The sequence below is a fragment of the Asparagus officinalis genome, chromosome 10, assembly GCF_001876935.1.
Source record: "Asparagus officinalis chromosome 10, Aspof.V1, whole genome shotgun sequence".
Classification (NCBI taxonomy): Eukaryota; Viridiplantae; Streptophyta; class Magnoliopsida; order Asparagales; family Asparagaceae; genus Asparagus; species Asparagus officinalis.
The window spans coordinates 5,830,737-5,853,736 of NC_033803.1; the positions used below are offsets into that span (position 1 = coordinate 5,830,737).

The window sequence follows — 23,000 nt, forward strand, 5'->3', positions numbered from 1 at the left end:
TCCCTGAAAAGAAAAACTTTGGGGTATCGGAGTCATAATTCATAAATGATGTAAGCTTTGGGGTATTTTGGTCCAAATAAACATAGTTCGCGACTTTTAGGAGGTGGTAAGCAATTTTCTCTCAGTTGAATTAAAATATTTTGATTGGTACAAATTGTCATGTTCCATTCATTCAAAATATTTGTTGCGTTCTTCGTTTTCATTTTTGTACACTATATTTTATCTTAATTAGTGACAACCCTGCACATTTGACGTCCTAGAGTAAGAATTCTTTAACATGCACTAGAATTTCCATGAATAAAATATAGGCAAACTCAATGAATATTGATTTTGTAATTCTTGATATAATCATGGCAGAGTTACTATCCTGAGAGGCTCCACAAGGCGTTTCTAGTCCATGTACCTTATCTTTTCATGAAAGTGTGGAAGATTATATACCCATTCATCGATAAGAAGACGAAGAACAGGGTAATCTCCTAAACTTACTATTTAATTTCATAGTGTCACTATTTCCTTACGTGATACAGTTCAAAAACTTAATTTGTTCCATTCTTGCTACAGTTTGTGTTTGTTGATGACGAGAACCTTGAAGAAGCGCTATTGGAAGAAATTGATGAAAGCCAACTTCCAGAGATTTATGGGGGGAAAATGTCACTTATTCCTATTGGAGCTAACTGAGAACTAATTCGTATGTAACTTGGGACTCAAGTCATCACAAGAAGAACTACTGTTTTATCCTGAATTTTTGGGTCCATTTCCTAATTTGTTCTTCAGTGCGTAAATTGTAATGAAATAAATGGTCATATTTGTATGTATTTCTTTGATATCCAGCATTAAGGCATCAATTAGAATAAAGTGGTGAAAACTTGTGCTAAATTTTATCATGGGGGCTAATGAATCCATCTTTACTTAATTTCAATGGTGTTTGTGCAAATTACGAGTAGTTGGTGGATGTATATTTGAAGAGGAAAAGCGATTAGGCTAAATGAGTAAATGAACAAGTCAATGAGTAAACGAACAAGTCCTTTGGAGGAATAACCGTCAGAGAGCATGGAAGTAATATATTCAACTGAAAATATGTAGTTTGCATATATTTTCAGATATTTTTGTTTAGCTGAATCTTGTTTGTTTCCATCTGAAAGCATTTTGGTAGTTTGCATATATTTTCAGATATTTTTGTTTAGCTGAATCTTGTTTGTTTCCATCTGAAAGCATTTTGATTAATGGAGGTTATTCAGATTGGATTGACCACTTACCTTTTGTTTTCAATAATCCAATTATTTATGAATACAATATTTTATACACGTACAATGCACGTGGTTTAGGCTCTGTTTGGCAAAACTAGCTGAAAGCTGCGAGAGTATAGCTGAAAGCTGTTAAGCTAGTTGAAAGCTGTAAAATTGTAGCTGAAAACTGATAGCTATGTAGCTAGCTGATTGACTAGAGCTGTTTGACAAAAGTAGCTGTACAACTAGCTTAAATTTGTTAAACGACTAAAAAGGACATGCAATATTATTGATATAAAATTAGAATTATAAGGGGCAAAAACGAAAGAAAAAAAATTAGCAGTTCCTTCCCAAAGACAAACGCTATTTGAGTAGCTTTCCAAAAGCTACTTGCAAAATACACAATCTCCAAAATAATCTCCTCCTATTTTTTGTCACCAAACAGCTCTACTAGCTTATTGACCAAGTCAATAAGACACAATCTCTTAGATAAGACACAATCTCTTGTTGCTAAACAGTGCCTTAATACCATGATTAACTATTTTTAGCTTACTTTATAAGTAAAATTTGTTTCTCAGTTTTACTTTAATAGTTTGTGCTCACTTTTGTCTCTAAACTTTTATATCACGATTTTTTTTATATTTGTTTACATGGGCTACACCCAATTTAAATTTTCATGTTGATCTTTGATCGAATTGACAAAAAACAAATATAATTTGAAGCTAATTTGAATTTTCATATTATTTTGACCGATATGAAACCAAGTTTTACTTGAGAAAGTATAACGTTGCAAAAGTGAAAATATTAAAATAATGTTAGGTGAATATTTAAAACTAATAAGATAAAATGATTGACTAAAAGTATGCTACAACGATATATAAGAAAATATGAAGTTTGTTCCTAATCATTGATAGACTTCATAAAAAATTATAAATTAAAGATTAATACTAACTCTATTATACTTTTATATAATAAAAGCATCCACATAAGTATATAAAAATACTAAAAAAATTCATGAAACTCCATTCTAAAGATTCCTAATTTCACTCAAAATAATTAAACTATTCTATAATATATTCTAAAGATTCCTAATTTCACTCAAAATAATTAAACTATTCTATAATATATTTAGAAAATATTGTCTTTTATTCCTTCTGTTCTATAATATATTTAGAAAATATTGTCTTTTATTCCTTCTGTTTTATTTTTTATTGAGCTAAGATCAATTATTCTTCATCTTTTTCTTTTTCCCGGACAATTCTCGTGTCTTCATCATCTACATCGATTGTGATATCAAGTTGGAATTATATGTTTATGTTGTTATCTTTTTTGGGCTCATTAATTTTTTATCTTCTTGTTTAACTTTATAAAGAAGTCAAATGTATTTCTGATGTTCAACACAAACTACTTAAAATATAGACTTTGATTTTTTTTATTTTAATGAGAATAAATGTTAATTTCATATATATAAAATTCTTTGTATTCCTAATTTATTACTTAAATAAGATTAGAAGCTACCTTATTTTTCTACAATGAATTCTTCTGATATGCATCCAAAAAGAGTTTCTATTATGTCAATAATATTACCTTTGCTCTATTCCTCTCATTTTTCACAAAGATCTAAACTAAATACTTGCATTTTTCATTACTAATTTGCCTTAAATTGTAATACTAATATTTAATTTTTTTAGTATTTGAAGAACAAAGTATGAAATTTATGAATACTTACTAATTTTTTTATATCTTCTATGGAGAATTCTTCTTTGATTGAGATAAAGTTGTTAAATTATTTTTTAACGCAACTCAGTCAGTGCTTCTTTAATAGATATGCTTTATGTTAATGCTAATTCAAGTGATTTATGGATATTTTTTGAATTTTAAATTTATTTTCGTTATTTCTCATTTGCAATGGAAATAACTTAATTCTTTTGAAGGGTATCTCTGAACATTCTGATAGTTCCTCTATATGTAATTCCTTGTATTCTTTTACCCTATAAATATTATTAAAATCAAAAATTAATATTTCTAAATTATAATTAATTAATGCTAAGCTATTATACTATAGTATTATATTATTTTTATGGATTTAAACATTTATCAATTAATGTTACTAATGTATTTTTGATGCTCCAACCTATTAGTAAAATTATATGTAGTCACTTTAATTTATATAGTAGTGATAATTTTAAGCTATAATATTTTTTAAAATTTTATTCCTTAGTCGGATGTTTTTAATCAAGTCTTATTGCTTTAGTTTACTAATATTAACTTATACTATTTTTAGATGTTGAAAAAGAATAGTAAACCCTAAATTAGAAATTACAAATACACATACACACACATCTTAATGAAAAAATACCAAACAATTATACTTTTCTTTGCTAATTTTTAAAATTTCAGCCCTTTTTATAGTTTTGAATTTTGAGGGTGTGATTTGTAGTTTTTAAAACTTTGGGAGAGTTTTTTTAAAAATATTATTTTAAGTTTAGTAGTTGTAACTTCTATGTTTCATGTGTTGGTGGTAATTTTTTTAAATGTCAGGATATTTCATACAACTTTAAAACTTTGAGGGTGCTTTTTGCAATTATTAAAACTATATATTAATTTTGGAAAAAATTAAATTTCAGCGGTCTACCAATAGTTTCTAGATTTGATGTGTACTTGTTATAAATTTTGAAAATTTAGAGTTTTTTTTATAATTTTTAAATTTTGAAGGAGTTTTTTATATTTTTTTGTAACTTTGAGGTTAATTTCAGTAAATTTTAAATTTTTAGATGTCTCAGGGTAATATCTTGAATTTTCTTTTGTTGTCTGCAAATTTTAGAATTTTAGGATAATTTTTTATAATTTAAACTTTTGAGGGTGTTTCTATTATTTTTGAGATATTGAGGTGTTAATTGAAATTTTAAAATTCTTTAGAGGCTACTGTTAATTTCTTAATTTCATGTTTGTTGTTTTAAGTTTTGAAATGTTAGAATTTTTTGGGTGCATCATGATATTCCATTGAATTCATCTATGTTGTTTATAAGTTTTGAAATTTTAGAATTTCAGGATGCTTATTTATGAACTTTTGAGGGTGTTTTTATAATTTTAAGTTTTGAGACATCATGATGGTTTTTATAATTTTAAATTTTTCAGGATATTTTGCGTAATTTTAACTTTTTAGGATTTTTTGCAATACTTTATGTATTATAGTATGTTAGCTACGTATAATTTCTTTATCTTAACAAACTAATAGTATTATAGTATGTTAGCTACGTATAATTTCTTTATCTTAACAAACTAATACCATAAAGATGTTTTATATATTTTATTTTTATCTTAACAAACTAATACCATAAAGATGTTTTATATATTTTATTAATATTATTTTTTAAATTGTTAATCTATAGATAGTTCACGTAGGATTAGGATAGGATGTAATTATGATTAGGATAGATTAAGATATATATGAAATATTCAAAATAATAAAGAGTAATATTGACCATTGAAAGATTTCCTAAACTTGTGCTTTTAAAGGAAGTATGATATGATATATTAGCTCATGCAATATAAACATAAGGGAGCTCTTCACTTTCTTAAGATATGATTTAATATAATCGTGGTATCTCAAACAAATAGTATGACTAACCCTTTCAAAAGCAAACCATTTAAATAACTTCAATAGAGATCTTTACTAAAAGAAAACTTCATTAGCAATTTAGTATTTGTTTAGCTTAAACGTGCTTAATTACCCTATAGTTTCCCCTACTTTGCACTTGTTATATCCTAAAGATATTAGAACTTGCACATGTACACCCTTACACCCTCATTTATTTTTGGCAGCACTTATATACCATAAAGTTTATAAAACTTTCACTTTAATACCCTAAAGTTTTTGAAAATGTCACTTAAAACCCTTAAGGTTTTTAAAACGTGCACTTAAATATCCTAAAGTTTGCATAACTAAGGGTATTTAAGTAAATTTTAGGGTATTTAAGTGCAAGTGTTTTTAAACTTTAGGGTATATAAAGCGATCGACAACAAGTGAGGATATCTGCAAGTTTTAAAAACTTTAAGGTATGTAAATGCTGCCAAAAACTTTAGGGTATATAGTTTGATAGTTGTCTTAACATGTGAAACCATTGGACACGCATGGACATATAATTTAACCGAGTCTAATGGAGATTATGATTGATAAACGATTAGATGTCGGCCCCTGATGATACTGGGCTAGTGAACAATTAAAATATTAGGAGAAATTTTCAAAATAGACTAGATGTCGGCCCCTGATGATACTGGGCTAGTGAACAATTAAAATATTAGGAGAAATTTTCAAAATAGACTCATTTACAATTTTATTCTCCAAAATCAACGTGAACAATTAAAATATTAGGAGAAATTTTCAAAATAGACTCATTTACAATTTTATTCTCCAAAATCAACACATTTTAAATTTATTTACAAAAATCGACCTAGTTTCGGCCACATCAACAGTGCAGGTTAAAACTGGGTTGATTTAAAAAAAAAAAATACTTCTTTTTCCTTCTCTTTCAAGCCACGTGATCCGATTCATGATTTTCAAAACAGGATTAGTCTTCCATACAGTTGGGTAGGTGGGTAGGTGGGTGGGGTTGGCGTAGGGGGAGGCCGGCTGGGGCATGTACCGTTGGATTTTAATGAAAATTATTATTTAGCGGACCGGCTCTTCTAGACATATAGTTTCCGAGTGATGAAACTCATTAAATCAGTGCAAAATAAAGGCAATTTATAGGCATAAAAATATAAACTAGCTTGTAATCATAGGCACGAAAACATGACCATCAATATCCACCGGATTTCTCATGATTTATATATGTTGGCCAAACCACAGTTTATATTACTTAGTCCGAACCGGCATAGCATGGCTACCAACATTGCATAACTTTTTCCATCATTCATGTGCTAATTAAACCTTAGGGCTTATTTGCCAAACCACTAAAACTAGGCCATGTCCAAACCTGGTCCGGTTTTAGTACAGTTTTATGTTTGGAAACAGTCAGGACATAGCCGACTCAACTTATTTTAGTTCATTTTTCAGCCTCTTAACCAGGCTATATTTAGAATCGAACCACCTCCTACTGATTTAATTCTGACCTGATTAAAAATAAAATAAAACCGAGCTGGCCTGATTTCTATCGAGCTGCCGAACAGAACCTTAGTTCACTTGGTCTAAATCGACAACTATATATAGAAAAAGAACATGGTTAATTACCAGCATCTATGGGCTGACACGGCATTCTGTGAACTAACAACCTTGTGTCAGTCATTTTTCATCAATATCAGGCTTAAGCAGTATTAGACTCATGTTAATTACCTCGGATCACTTGTTTAGAAGAAATTAATCTAGCCCCTCTACACGCTTACGACTGTTAAATCAATAGACGGATTAAATAAATTATAAAAAGAACTTGTGTATTAAGAACTGATCCTAATTAATCTTCTTCTAAACTTCACCAGATCCCCAACAGCGCACGTCCTTTAATTTGCTGGTGCACGTCCCAGTGCTTCCCAGCCGAAACCCCACACCTATAATGTCAGAAAATGATTATATATACATCGCCTCCAAACTTGGCATTGTGCACTGTTTCATTAATTGGAGATCGTGACTTGTTTTGTTTGGTATGGTGATGATTGAACGCTTACTATTTAGGAGGTTGTAAACCCCCAATTATAACCCTAAACCTTAACATTCTATGCACTAAATAGTCGTGGTTGGCAACCCCGACTATTTAGAAACCGAATTAAGACAAAATGAGTCTATTTTTGTAAATAAAACTCAAGGGGTCTATTTTTAGAAAAAAAATTATGAATGAGTTTGTTTAGAAAATTTCTTCCTTTTTAAACTTTGCATATAACATAAACTCATGAAATTTATAAACACCAAAGGGATAGTGCTTTGTTCTTATATTAATAGTACATGGTCTTATCAAAACAATACACACGACATAAATTGACAAAACACACAATGTATCTTATCAAAATATACGCACCGATTCTCCAACCAATTTTGCCACACGTATCTAACAAAAATCAGCTACCAATGTTCAAAGTTTGCTATAAGCATCCATAATTTGACAACATGTGTTTGAGTGATTGTCCCGTCAACTAAGCGTTGTAAATTCCTTTCCAACATCATAACCACTAATCCAATCGAAGACCCAACAAATATTTTCATAAAACACTCGCCTAACAGAGAGGCAATTATACAGTACATGAGCAAAATGCATGGATAAAAAAATACATGGAGCATGAATATTTTTCCACCCTTGAAAACTTCTGACGCGTAAATAACAATGATGCGATGGAAAATTTCCTGTAAAAACCGGTTGAGAAGTGATCGTCTTTTTTTTTTTTTTTGGTCAATGAAAAGGTATTTATTCATCATCCAAATGTGAAAAAATCAGCACATCAAGATCCTCAGCTTGAACTGAGAATACAAAAAAAAACTAATCTACTAATACATCACTCATACTCTAAAAAACTACAGAGAACAGATACATTCTCTGTCTTCAGCAGTAAATGGACCATTGAGAACAATAGTTAAGATGCTAAATTTTATCTCCTTAAGCACTTGATCAGCTGGTTTCAATTCCTGTTTGAAAATTCTGCCGTTCCTCTCATTCCAAATGTGATAGATTGTTGAGGTAAAAGCCAATTTCTTTAGCTTTTGTTTAAACCCTCTTCCCCTCAACCTGTGACAGAACCAGTTTAACACTTGATTCCAGTTGTTCGATCTCCACCTGAACTGTAACCAATTCATAACCTTGGTCCAGATATCACTAGAATAAGAACATTCGAAAAAAAGATGGTCTCTGCATTCCAGACCAGAGCATAATACACAGCTGTTTATGCTAACAATCCCCCTCCTGATCAGCCTATCCTGAGTAAGCAAACGGTTTTGGATTGCTAACCAGCTAATAAAAGCATGTCTGGGGCAGTTTGAAGATTCCCATATTGTGCCAAACCAAGGCACCAAATTAGGTGTAGGGGAGAGTGCAGCATATAAGTCAGAGAGTTTAACTTTTGCATTTTTGTAGCAATAAGAGATGGTCTGAATCAGATTATCAATCCCTCCAAAAAGCCCCTGAGCCTTGTCTCTGATCTTTAAGATCTGTCTCCACATCCACGAATCAGTTTTTTTAGCCTGAACATGCCAGACATCACAATTTTTCAGATACATGCCATGAATCCACTTAATCCACAGATTTTCCTTGTTAACATGTATGTTCCAGAGTAATCTCAGTGCAGATGCTGTACTCCATATAGAAGCAGAGTATATGCCTAGCCCTCCAACTTTCTTGTGCAGGCAAGCTTTATCCCATGAAATGAGAGGAGTTTTATGAACCTGTTCAGAATTTCCCCAAAGAAAATTCCTACATAATTCATCTATTTTGTGAAGTACTCTCATAGGCAGCACATAGTTTGAGGTCCAAAAGTTTTGTATGCCAAGAACAACACTTTTAATTATTTGCAATCTGCCCGCATAAGATAGGAACCTGTTTTTCAAGCAAGCCTGGAACTGACCTGTTATCTTGTTGAACAGATTAGAACAGTCCATATATGATAGACGTTTACCAATCAATGGGACACCCAGATAAGTGATGGGCAGGGTACCTTCAGGGAAATTCAAGAGATTTGATACATGACCCTTTAGATTATCATCAATTCCACCATAGAAAACTTTGCATTTACCAGGATTTGCCTCAAGGCCTGAGACATCACTGAAATGTTTGAAGCACTTGTAGAGTATGTTGACTGAATGAAGATCACCTTTAGAGAAAAGAAGAAGATCATCCGCAAAAATTAGATGAGTGATTTTTAGATCACCACATCTAGGATGGAATTTAAAATCCTTGTTATCCTTAAGCATATTTAACTGCCTTGAGAGATACTCCATACCCAGATTGAATAGATAAGGTGACATAGGATCACCTTGTCTTAAACCCCTCTCTCCCTTGAAGTAGCCATGTAGGGTACCATTTAAAGAAATAGAGTACTTAGGGGAAGTAATACAGGCCATAATCCAGTTTACTGTTTTAACTGGAAAGCCAAGACCTAAGAGCATATCCTTTAGAAAATTCCAGTTGATAGTGTCAAAGGCTTTCTTTATATCAATACTCAACATAATCCTGGGTGAAATATGCTTCCTATTGTAATTTTTCACAATCTCATGGGCTAGTAAGATGTTGGTTGAAATTTGCCTTCCTCTCACAAAAGCACTTTGAGCCTCATTGATCAAGAATCCCATAACAGGTTTGATCCTATTAGCTAGAATTTTTGAGATAATCTTGTAGAGGCAGTTACAACAGGCTATTGGTCTGAAGTCAGCTGAGAATTTTGGGCACTTTATTTTTGGAATCAAGGTAATAGATGTAGCATTTATCATACCCAAAAGCTTGCCAGTATTAAAGAATTCTGTAATAGCCTTCGTTACCTCATCCCCAATAATGTGCCAAGCTGATTTGTAAAATGCCATGCTAAAGCCATCAGGTCCAGGCGCTTTATCATCACCCATGGAGAAGACTGCATTTTTAATTTCCTCTTTGGTCACTGGAGAAGACAGATTCCTAGCTTGAGCTTGATCCAAGCATGGACCATTTGTGATAATATCCCTAACAGGACTAGCTGTTTTTATAGTTGTGCCCATGAGTTTTTTGTAGAAAGATATAAGTTCTTGAGTAATCTCATCACCATCAGTTAATCTGCACCCAGCATCATTGTAGAGCACCATAACTCTATTTAGATGTCTTTTAGCTTTAATTGCAGAGTGATAGAAGCTTGTACATCTATCTCCTTGCACACTCCACTGAATCCTAGATTTCTGATGATAGAAAGAGAGCTCACAATCCAAAAGTTTGTTATATGAAATAAAACAACTTTTTTCCTGCTTGATCAGATCAGTGTTAAGGGGATCCCCCTGTAAAAGTTTCTGTATATTCTCCAGATTTATTCTAGCCCTGATCACCTGTTCACTGATATTGTGAAAACTTCTTTTGTTTAAATCCTTCAGTGCAGTCTTCAGTAGCTTCAACTTTCTTGTAATAGAAAACATAGAACAGCCTGCAATTTTGTTTTGCCAAACAGCAGAAATAATAGGCAGGTAACTGTCATGTTTAATCCACATCTTGTAAAATTTAAATGGCTTCTTTCCTTGCACATGATCATCATAGATTGAAACCAAAGCTGGGGAGTGGTCAGAACAACTAGGAAGAAGGTACTCAACATGACTGGAATTGTGCAAGTTGATCCAAGAATCATTTACCAAAGCTCTATCCAATCTACTCCAAACCCTGAGATTAGAATCTTGTTTGTTATTCCAAGTGTAATGGCAACCTTCAGTCTTCAAATGTGATAGATGACACTTGTCAATAAAATCTCTGAAATCAGTAGTTTCAGCTTCAGTTACTGAAGCACCTCCTATTTTATCTTCTTGCCCAGTTATGGCATTGAAATCTCCAGATAAAATCCATGGCTTGTTTACAACTGTTTGCTGTAATTGAAGAAGGTCTTGCCAAAGAGCTTTCCTAGTTGCTTGGTGATTATGACCATATATAGAAGAAACCAAGCATTCAACTCTACCATCTAAGGATTTAACAGAACAGGTAATATGCTGAGCAGAAAATTTATCAATATGGACTTCTAAAATATTAGGATCCCATAGGATTATAATTCTGGCTTTACTAGAGTTATCGGCATTTGAAAACCACTCCCAGTTACCTTGAATCTTCTTTGCTATATTTGGGATTTTGCTAGCCTTGACTTTTGTTTCAATAATAGCCATGAAAGAGATATGATGCTGTTGAATATGGAGCTTTACCAAATGTTGTTTAGAGGACTTGTTTAGTCCTCTAATATTCCAAAAGGAGAGATTCATAATTTTAGAACACCCCCTCCATTCACATATTGGGGGTTATCCTTCAGATAGTTTAGTTGATCAAAAGTGTTATCTATCTTAATTCCAGATTTGTGCATATCTGCCCAACTTTTGTTTACCTGGGAACTATTGGCTGAATTCCAAGACTTTTGTCTCTGACTTTGTACATGCACAGCCTGCACCAAATCCTGTGCATTATCCTCTCTAGGTGATTGATCAAGAACATGCCCAGGAACCAAAATATTGGGCCCCATACTTTTCTGAACTATGCCTGACAATCCAGAATGTATTCTCTCAACTGAAGCCCCAGTAAGCTGTTCAGGCACTTGTGCAACATGCACAGAGTCAATGTGATCAGCACCTGGAGATAGATTTTGAATTTGCACACCATTAACTGCTCCAGGAACATGCTTTCTATTCAAGACAGTTTGGAATCCCATATTTCCATGAACAATATGGCCTCCACCTGAAGATAAACTTTGCTCCTGCATAGTATTGACTCCACCAGAGACATGTATTTTATTCAAGGCAGATTTATTCCCCAGACTGTCAGGTACAGCTTGATTAACAGGTTTTGATTTTTGCACCCATCTTTTAGATAAGGGGTATCTCTTGCAGAAAACTGTATCATGCCCCACAAGTTTGCAACTATTGCACCATTTAGGCTTAAGTTCATAAATCACCTTTTGATCAAGAATTTTCCCATTAGGACCATGAATAGGAATTATATCAGGGAGAGGTGAAGGCATATGAACTTCAACTAACACCCTAGCATAAGCTAATCTTTGCTTGTTAGCAGTTAGCTTATCAGTAGCAATTGGCCTCCCAATATGACTAGCTATCTTACTTATAGCATTAGCACTCCACAAGTTTAATCTGAGACCTGGCAGCTGAATCCACAGAGGGTAAACATTGTCATTTATCTTTTCTATATCTTCATCATTTGACCATACTTTCAATAGGAGGGGCCTAGAACCAAAGAACCATGGACCATTCACCAAGATATCCTCCATTTCCTCTTTACTCTTGAATTTAAACAAAAATAATCCCGGTTTGAGCAGACACACTTCAGGAACAGCCCAATGATCCCAGACTTTTTGAACATAAATTTCCATGGCCTTAAACTTAACATGTAAGCCTAAAACTTGGCCAATTAAAGAAAATTTCCAATTGGAATTACCTTCATTCCATTCCTCTTCACTGAAAGCCACAAACTCCTTATTCTCAGGCGTTTTAAAGTTCAAGGTCATGCCACAACCTGATTTCCTATTGTCTGCAAAAAGACTAGACCAAGATTTCTTATCTGTTCTGTTCTGGACTGGCTCAGCAGGTTCCAGTGGGGTCTTGATTATATTTTCAACACTATTTTTATCAAGATCTAAGGAAACAGATTCAAGAACTGAATTCAAGTTCATAGCCTTAGTAGCGGAAGCATTAACCTCGTTCAAAGTTAAAGCATCAGAAGAAGAATCAAGAACAGATTTCTCTTTCTGCAAACTTTTTTGTGAATTATAAGATCTACTCGAAATCAGATCTGCTTGCTGACAAGAAGCATCAAAATCAACCTTATCAGCCCAAGAAATCTTACCAGATCCACATGAACCAGATTTCAAGAATCGAGAATCATTGAGCAGATTATCTTGATCTCGATCGATCACATCTTTGCAAGAGGAACTCCTAGCTTGAAGGATTTGAGATCCAGATCCCTGAGAACTAACCTGAGGAACAAGAAAGCTATCTGATCTGAGAATATCACTCAGCGATTTCTTCTTCTTCTCTCCCCGTAGTCCTGTTGATCCCATAGTCTCAAGACTCAAGGTTACATCATCATCATCAAAACTTGAAGCTGAAACTGAATCCTCCAAGGCTTGAGAAGCAGAAATTGAATCTCGTAGACCTATTCCGAAGATTTTTTTCCCAGAATTTCTCTTTTTTTTCGTCATATTTCCAGGCGGGGGCGTATGTTAGCAAGGCAAATTTCGCCTGCTAACCTACACCAAGGACCGCCAAAAATTAGAAGAAATCTGTTAGAAGAAGTGATCGTCTTGTTAACAAAAGGGTTTCAAATTTCTTTCCAACATCATAACCAGTAATCCAATCAAACAACTAAGGCTCCATTTGAATATCATGGTGTTTTACATGTTTCCATGGTGTTTTTGCCAAAAACAAAACACTATGCGTTTGGAAACCATAGTGTTTTATAAACAAAATCATCATCAAATAAAATACACACCACTTATTTCAAAACAACTAAAAAGTGTTTTGGTTTTGAGTTTGAGAATGTGCTAATATAATATCTAACATAATATATTAAATGTAATTAATATAGAGTTATTATCAACATGCTTATTATATTATACTATACTATACTATATTATAGCTAATTTAATATATTAATAATATTTATTAAATAATATAAAAAATAATAAATAAGATATCTTATATAATAATCTAATAACATATTAAATACCAATATTTAATATGTTAATAATGTATTATATAATAAATAAATAATAATATATAAATAAACTAACAAAAATATTATATAATAGTAACATATTTAATAATAACATAAAAATATAATAACAATATTATAATAACATATTGTCCACCCCCCCACCCCCTCCAAAGAAAAAAAAGAAATCCCCCAAAACCAAATCCAAATATGATGATGATAATGATGATGCTAGAATTATGATGATGCTATTGAAAATACATAAATAAAAAAATAAAAAATAGGAAAACAAAACCTACGTGGCCGGCGACGTCGACGAAGCTGGAGGAGACCGTGGGGAGAAAGAGATCACAGAGGGCGGAGCAGCTGCAGAGAAAGGAATAAAAAGGAGAAAACGTGTGTATGGGGTCGTTAGGATATTGGATCGTGGGTTCGGGTCGGATCTTACAAGAGAGTGAGTACCTGCTATAGTGGATTTGTAAGGGGAGCCTAGTAAAATATTAATTCATTACTAAATCATTTTTTAAAAGATGAAACGGTAATAGGCGATGAAAGTAATATTATTTAACTGAAGCATGTTGTTCCTTAAATTAAGAATAAACTTTTCCTCTATTTAATAAGTCACATACTCAGGAGTTACAGCAAAAAAAAAAGTCATTTCTTTGTTTAAAAAGACTTGTGTATAACTTTCTCTAGCCTCCACAGTCTCGTCTATTGATAAATTTCCATATTGCAAAAATAAAAAAAGGATTACAAAATACCACACAATAAGCAGCATTTATCCAGTTGATCAACCCTAACCACAAACAAACAATTGCAAGTAGCCTAACAAATTACAGTAACATGCAACCCAACGATATGATCCCCACATCAAATGCTTAATCTTCTTTTAAGCTCATTAACCATTTTCTCTCTATGCACTGAATCCTCTTGGTTGACTTCAATGTTCTTTAATTTGACAATACCGCTACTTATTTCTGATTCACCCACAATCACCATCCAATGGATGCCATCTTGCTTTGCGCGGTTGATGTGATTCATCACTCTCTTTGTGAGTCTGAATTCTGCTTTAATTTTTGCATCCCACAGTTCGCTCACTAGCTCTACAGCTAGAGCGAGATCCTTGCTGAGAACCTCGACCAATACTTGTGTCTCGGTTGCACGAGTCGCCTGAGAAATGAAGCGCGATGATTAATTAAGGTGAATCAAGGGACATAGTCTACCGACAAGCAATCAAACGATTTTCATAAGATTTTAAAAGTTTTAATCCATCTCTATTATAAAAAATGATTTAATCCATGATTTCTTTCTTTCTTCAAAACAAGTCTACAGAAAAACAAAACCTGCGCGACCGGCAACGTCGACAAGGTTGGAGGAGACCGCGGGGAGGGAGAGATCACAGGAGTGGCTCCGGAAAAAGGAAGAAATGGGAGAAAACGTGTGTATGGGGTCGTTAAGGTGTTGGATCGTGGATTCGGGTCAGATCTTACAAGAGAGTGAGTACCCGCTATAATGGATTTGTTAGGGGAGCCTAGTAAAATATTAATTCATTACTAAATAATTTTTTAAAAGATGATACGGTAATAAGCGTTGAAAGTAATATTATTTAACTGAAGCATGTTGTTCCTTAAATTAAGAATAAACTTTTCCTCTATTTAATAAGTCACATACTCAGGAGTTACAACCAAAAAAGTTATTTCTTTGTTTAAAAAGATTTGCATATAATTTTTTATAGATTCCACAGTCTTGTCTGTTGATAAATTACTATATTTACAAAATGAAAAAAAAAGATTACAAAGTACTACTCAATAAGCAACATCTATCCAATTGATCTATCCTAATCACAAACAAACAATTGCAAGTAGCCTAACAAATTACGGTAACTTGCAACCCAACGATATGATCCGCACATCAAATGCTTAATCTTATTTTAAGCTCGTTAACCATTTCCTCTCTAGGCACTGAATCCTCTTGGTTGACTTCAATGTTCTTTAATTTGACAATACAGCTACTTATTTCTAATTCACCCACAATCACCATCCAAGGGATGCCAGCTTTCTTTGCGCAGTTGATATGATTCATCACTCTCTTGGTGAGTCTGAACTCTGCTTTAATTTTTGCGTCCCACAGTTCGATCACTAGCTTTGCAGCTAGAGCGAGATCCTTGCTGAGAATCGCGACCAATACTTGTGTCTCGATTGCACGAGTCCCCTGAGAAATGAAGTGCGATGATTAATTAAGGTGAATCAAGGGACATAGTCTACTGACAAGTAATCAAACGATGTTCGTAAGATTTTCAAAATTTTAATCCATCTCTATTATAATAAAAAATATTTAATCCATGATTTCTTTCTTTCTCCAAATAAAGTCTACAAAAAAACAAAACCTGTGCGGCCGGCGACGTCGATGAGGCTAGAGGAGACCGCAAGGAGGGAGAGATCACAGAGGGAGGAGCGGCTGCGGAGAAAGGAATAAATGGGAGAAAACATTTGTATGGTGTCGTTAGGGTATTGGATCATAGGTTCGGGTCGGATCTTACAAGAGAGTGAGTACCCGCTACAGTGGATTTGTTAGGGGAGCCTAGTAAAATATTAATTCATTACTAAATCATTTTTTAAAAGGTGATACTGTAACAGGCGATTAAAGTAATATTATTTAACTGAAGCATGTTGTTCCTTAAATTAAGAATAAAAATTTCCTCTATTTAGTAAGTCACATACTCAGGAGTTATAGCAAAAAAAGTTATTTCTTTGTTTAAAAAGATTTGCGTATAATTTTCTATAGCCTCCATAGTCTCGTATGTTGATAAATTTCCATTGTAAAAATAAAAAAAAAAGATTACAAAATACAACTCAATAAGCAGCATCTATCCAATTGATCCACCGTAACCACAAACAAACAATTGCAAGTAGCCTAACAAATTACAGTAACTTGAAACCCAACGATATGATCCGCACATCAAATGTTTAATCTTCTTTTAAGCTCATTACCCATTTCCTCTCTAGGCACTGAATCCTCTTGGTAGACTTCAATGTTCATTAAATTGACAATACCGCTACTTATTTCTCATTCATCCACAATCACCATCCAAGGGATGCTAGCTTGCTTTGCACGGTTGATGTGATTCATCACTCTCTTGGTGAATCCAAACTCTGCTTTAAATTTTGTGTCTCACAGTTCGCTCACTAGCTCTGCAGGTAGAGCGAGATCCTTGCTGAGAATCACGACCCATGCTTGTGTCTCGGTTGCACGAGTCGCCTGATAAATGAACCGCGATGATTAATTAAGGTGAATCATGGGACATAGTCTACTGACAAGTAATTAAACGATTTTCGTAAGATTTTAAAATTTTTAATCCATCTCTATTTTATATTTAATCCATGTTTTCTTTCTTTCTCCAAATAAAGTCTACAGAAAAACAAAACATGCGTGGCCGGCAACGTCGACGAGGCTGGAGGAGACAACAGGGAGGAAGAGATCGCAGAGGGAGGAGCGGCTGCAGAGAAAGGAAGAAATGAGAGAAAACATGTGTATGGGGTCGTTAGGGTATTGGATCGTGGGTTCGGGTCGAATCTTGTAAGAGAGTGAGTACCCGCTACAGTGGATTTGTTAGGGGAGCCTAGTAAAATATTAATTCATTACTAAATAATTTTTTAAAAGATGATACGGTAATATTTGTTAGGGGAGCCTAGTAAAATATTAATTCATTACTAAATAATTTTTTAAAAGATGATACGGTAATAGACGATGAAAGTAATATTATTTAACTGAAGCATGTTGTTCCTTAAATTAAGAATAAACTTTTCCTCTATTTAATAAGTCACATACTCAGGAGTTACAACAATAAGTCATTTCTTTGTTTAAAATGATTTGTGTTTAATTTCTCTAGCCTCCACAGTCTCGTCTGTTGATAAATTTCCATATTGTAAAAATAAAAAAAAAAGATTACAAAATACCACTCAATAAGCAACACCTATCTAGTTGATCCACCCTAACCACAAACAAGCAATTGCAAGTAGCCTAACAAATTATGGTAACTTGTAACCCAACGATATATCCGCACATCAAGTGCTTAATCTTCTTTTAAGCTCATTAACCATTTACTCTCTAGGCACTGAATCCTCTTGGTTGACTTCAATGTTCTTTAATTTGACAATACTGCTACTTATTTCTGATTCACCCACAATCACCATCCATGGGATGCGAGGTTGCTTTATGCGGTTGATGTGATTCATCACTCTCTTGGTGAGTCCAAACTCTTCTTTAATTTTTGCGTCCCACAGTTCGCTCGCACTTCATCTTCTAAAGTTTCTTGATTTTATTCAAAAAATTAAGCTATTCTATAAAATATTCAATAATTTAATTGTGTTGTATTTATAAAGAGCCTTGATGGAGGTGCTTTTATTTTAGCAGCTGGTTCTGAATGAGCCCTGCATATCAGTTTTAAAGTGTAATATTTCTTTCTTTATCGTGTTATATGGATGTTTGCTTAACTTATCATTCTATTATTTCTTCAATAAGTTGTATCTTTAAATTGATATATATTATTAATACAAATTACGGTGACATGCATATATTTCCTATAAATTTGAAGTAGATATAACGTGAATTTCATGTTTAGTGGTCTTTAATAACAATTTTACTTATAAAATATGTTGCCTTCATATTTAAAGATCTTGAAATCTGACAATACTATTACATGTTTATCTTCGATTGTGTCCTTAAAAATTGATCCTTCATTGGTAGTCGTATCCCCAAATAAGGTTACTTGTAGAGTCGTGCCACTATGTAGAAAAAAAATATCAATTTTAATTTTTTACTCACGCTATGGTAACTAAGTAACAAGTGCATACTTTTTGTCCATTATAGTGATTTTCCTCATCTTATCTAGCTTATTATATCTCGCAATATAGTTGATCAACTACTGCACTTTAGTTTCTATTGCAAAATTATTTATATATAATTTTATATTAAGTTTATGATTCCTTTAGTATTTCAAGAATAAAGTATAAAAATTTATAAGTACATACTAATTTTTCTTGTATCTTTAATTAAGAAAGCTTTCTTAATTAGGACAAAATTGTTCAATATGTTCTTCAAAGGGAATTCGATCAGTGCTTCTTTGCTAGATATGTCTTTTATCAATGTCAATCCAGGTGATTCATGAATGTTTCCGTATTTTGAGTTTATTTTCTTCATTTCTTCATTTGATATGAAACAACTTAGTTCTTTTAAAGGATTTCTCTGAACTTTCTGATAGTTTCTTCATACATAACTCATTGTATTTTTTTTACCCTCTAAATATTATCAACATCAGAGATAAATGTTTATACATTATAATCAATTAATGCTAATCTATTATATTATAGTCTTTCATTAATTTGCCTTCTATCAATGAATGTTATTAGTAAAATTGTATGCAGTTCCATGAAATTATATAGTAATATTAATTTTTAATCTATCATATATTTTTAAACTCTTATTCCTTAATTGGATAGTTTTAATCTAATGTAATTACTATTTTTTATTGGCATCAATTTAGATTACTTTTAGATGCTGAAAAGGATGATAAATTTTAAATTGAAAGTTAAATTTATATATCTTAATGTAATAATATTAAACATTTCCTCTTTTCTTTGTCAAATTTCAGCATTTTTTGTGATTTTAAACTTTTAAGGGTGTGTTTTGGAATTTTTAAACTTTGATAGTATTTTATGAAAATTTTAAATTTTAAGTAGGGTGCTTATAATTTTATGTTTCATGTGTTGGTGGTAAGTTTTTAAATGTTAGAATGTTTATTGTAACTTTGAAATTTGGAAATATTTTTATAATTACTAAAATTTTAGGTTGTTTTTTGAAATATTTAAATTTTTAGCGATCTGCTGATAATTTATAAATTTGATGTGTACCGGTTATAAGTTTTAAAATTTCTGGATTTTTTATAATTTTTTACTTTTGAGAGAGTTTTTATAATTTTTGTAACTTCGATGTTATTTTTTTATAAATTTTAAAATTTTAAGTGACTCTTGGTAATCCGTGGAATCCATCTATGTTGTTTCTATGTTTTGAAATCTCAGAATTTTAGGGTACTTTTTTGTAATTTAAACTTTTAAGGTTTTTCTATAATTTTTGAAATGTTGAGGGTGTTAATTAAAAATTTTAAATTTTTAGATTTCGTGTTTGTTTTTAAGTTTTTAAAAGTTAAGGTGTTTTATGTAATTTTAAACTTTTAAGGCTATTATATGTAATTTTTGAAACTTTTGGGTTTTATAATATGTTGTCTACGTATACTTTCTTAATCTTATTTTTTTCTAATTTGTTGAGCTATAAGTAGTTCATATGAAGTTAATATAGGATATAATTAGTATTTGGATAGATTAAGATTTAGATGAAACATTCAAAATAATTTTTTTAAAGTGTTGAGCTATAGATAGTTCACGTGGAATTAGATAAGACATGATTAAAGTTAGAATAGATTAAGATTTAAATAAAATATTCAAAATAGTGAATGGTAGTATTGACAATGAAAAGTTTTTCCTGAACTCGTACTTTTAAAATGAGTATATGATATGATATGATATATGCAATTTTTGAAACTTTTGGGTTTTATAATATGTTATCTACGTATACTTTCTTAATCTTATTTTTTCTAATTTGTTGAGCTATAAGTAGTTCATATGGAGTTAATATAGGATATAACTAGTATTTGGATAGATTAAGATTTAGATGAAACATTCAAAATAACTTTTTTTAAAAGCGTTGAGCTATAGATAGTTCACATGGAATTAGATAAGATATGATTAAAATTAAAATAGATTAAGATTTAAATAAAATATTCAAAATAGTGAAGGATAATATTGACCATGAAAAGTTTTTCCTAAACTCGTGTTTTTAAAAGGAGTATGATTTATAATAAGTAGTGTATTTGTAATTAACTCATAATAATAATATCTGCATTTTAAATTATTCCACCATAATTTTTGGTTAATAAGAAGATACCCCTTGATACCAAACTGACCTCCTTTTGTCATGTGCATGCCTTCAAGTCTACCTAACTTGACGTGGAGGAGAGATAGTTGACTTGATAAACACATTGATAAAATCGTGGGTTATTTGCATATATATACCCCTTAAATCATTGGTATTTGCAAAAATATCCTCAAAGATTAGTATTTGCAAAACTACTCCTCAAATCATCAACTTGGTGAAAAGATATCCCTAAAATCAACAAATCATCAACTTATTACCAAAAAATTGACGATTTTGCTGATAAGTTTTTCTTATCTTATCAAATTTCATGATTAATTTCTTTAATGATAAAAATTTTAAAATTGACGATTTGAGGGGTAGTTTTGCAAATACTGATATTTTGAAGTTATTTTGCAAACGTGCATGATTTAAGGGGTACATATGCTAATAACCCTAATATCATATACACGATCAGATTTTTTTTATACTTCAATATTTAATTTACTATTACATACTCATTCTCTATATATAAGGTAAGTTTTTTAACTTTACTTGAAGCTAAAAATAAAAAACGTGATACATGCTAATGCATATTACTCTTTATAGGAGAATAGTCTAACTTGGATTGTTTGCAAATCATAACAAACATAAAAGCGAGGATCACATGCATAATATTATCCCTGCATCTTAAGTTTGATTTGTTTTTTGTTAACATATTCTGAATTGAAATGGCTGTCCTTAATTTTTCTTTTTGCTTGGTCATCAGTCATTGAAAACCGAGTTAATCAACAAATAATGCATATGACATAAGAAATTGATTTTGAATATATCATTTCGAAGCCTTCAATTTTTTCCACGAAATATATTTTTGATGCATAAATTTGTTGTTTTATTTTTAAAAAATTATGGTGTAAATCTACAAGCTTTATATTTTCTTTTTCTATTGTTGTTTCCCTCAAAGTTTTTAAACTATCATGTGCGAACAAAATTAAATATCAAAAATACAATTTTCAAATCTAAGTTTAAACTAACATCTTGAGAGAAATGAATTTTACAATCTCATATAGCCCTCAAAAAATAGGTAATCTAATAATAATATATGAATTATACAATTTCTCAAGGAACGTTATTGTGTGAAGCAAGATTCAATCTCTTTGTAATCTCCCGATTTTCTTTCTTTTTTTTTCTTTTTCATTTGCTGTCATCTTGATTAAGTCCTAAGTACAAAGTACAACGATTCTATTTCTTAAATAATCTAAAGTTTTTGAGAGGTTAAGTTTGTAATGATGATAGTATTATTATCATTACCATGAGTTTGGTTTGAAAAAGAACCTATTTAAAAGTCAAAATCTGGCTTAAAAAAATGGGCGAATTCTGTCTTATTTTCTTCAAACACAAAATAAGAAAAAATTGAGTTAGTTTTAATCCCGACCAGAAAAAATTGAGTTAGTTTTAATCCCGGCCCAATTTAAGCAATTACCAAACACAAACTGATGTTCCCTGATGACAAGGAGTGAAGGTGATGACTTAAATTAACAAATTAATTAATATACTCCACATACCAAAAAAATCGTATGTACGAAATCATACTGACCTTTAAATAGCATGGAAGTTTAATTGTCACCATCAAAGCAGTTAAGAATTTTTTTTTAAAAATGCGTTTTTAATTTTTAGATAGAATTAGTCCATCAAACCATTGAAATTTCATACTCGACTTTCATAAATTGTTTCAAAACTAGTTTTGATTTTGAAGGTTATTGAAATAGCTAATAAATTACATCAATTTTTATAAGCTATTTCAAATTAATCTCTTGAATCAAACAGAGAAAAAACAGAATATAATAAGAAGGATTTTTTATTTATATAAAGCCGGGATTGGTTGAAGGAGGGATGGGTGGGGGGCCTGGGGGGTGCAGAGCCTGTGCGTTAGGGGCTTAAAAAAGATATTGTGTATTTAGATTTTTTTAATGAGATACAAAGTCTAAAGTAGGAAATACAAAGCTAATGTTTTTATGAACACGATGATTTCTGGGGTGAAACACGAGTTCAGGAGAATTTTTGTCACGGATGGACCAATTTGTATGACTCGTTAGGATTTGAGGGACTTATGAGTAATTTCAAACGTTTAAGGGGCTAATATGAAACTATTGAGATTTTGAGGGGCAATAACTAAAAAAGACCTCCTCAAACCAAATAAAAAAAGGGCAATCGCATATTAGTCCCTTAACCATTCTTAATTGCCAAGTAGCAACTCAAATCTCAATATTTGTATTTGTTCATCGGTCTTTCAAATATTCAATTTTATTACAAAATTCCCTCGTGTTAGGTGACGCATGTTAATTATTCATCATGGTGAAATCTTGTTAACCGGAAAGGAAATGGTTGGATTTCTCATTATATCACCACGGACCCCACCCCTTAACACTATCATTTATAAGCTCACCGACCCGTTTGA

At 31.8% G+C, this 23,000-nt stretch overlaps 1 long non-coding RNA gene across 1 annotated transcript; it reads left to right on the plus strand.

Moving 5' to 3' along the window:
• Positions 66-881, plus strand: LOC109826260. Its single transcript, XR_002243259.1, has 2 exons — positions 66-468; positions 562-881. It is a non-coding gene; the product is annotated as an uncharacterized LOC109826260 (long non-coding RNA).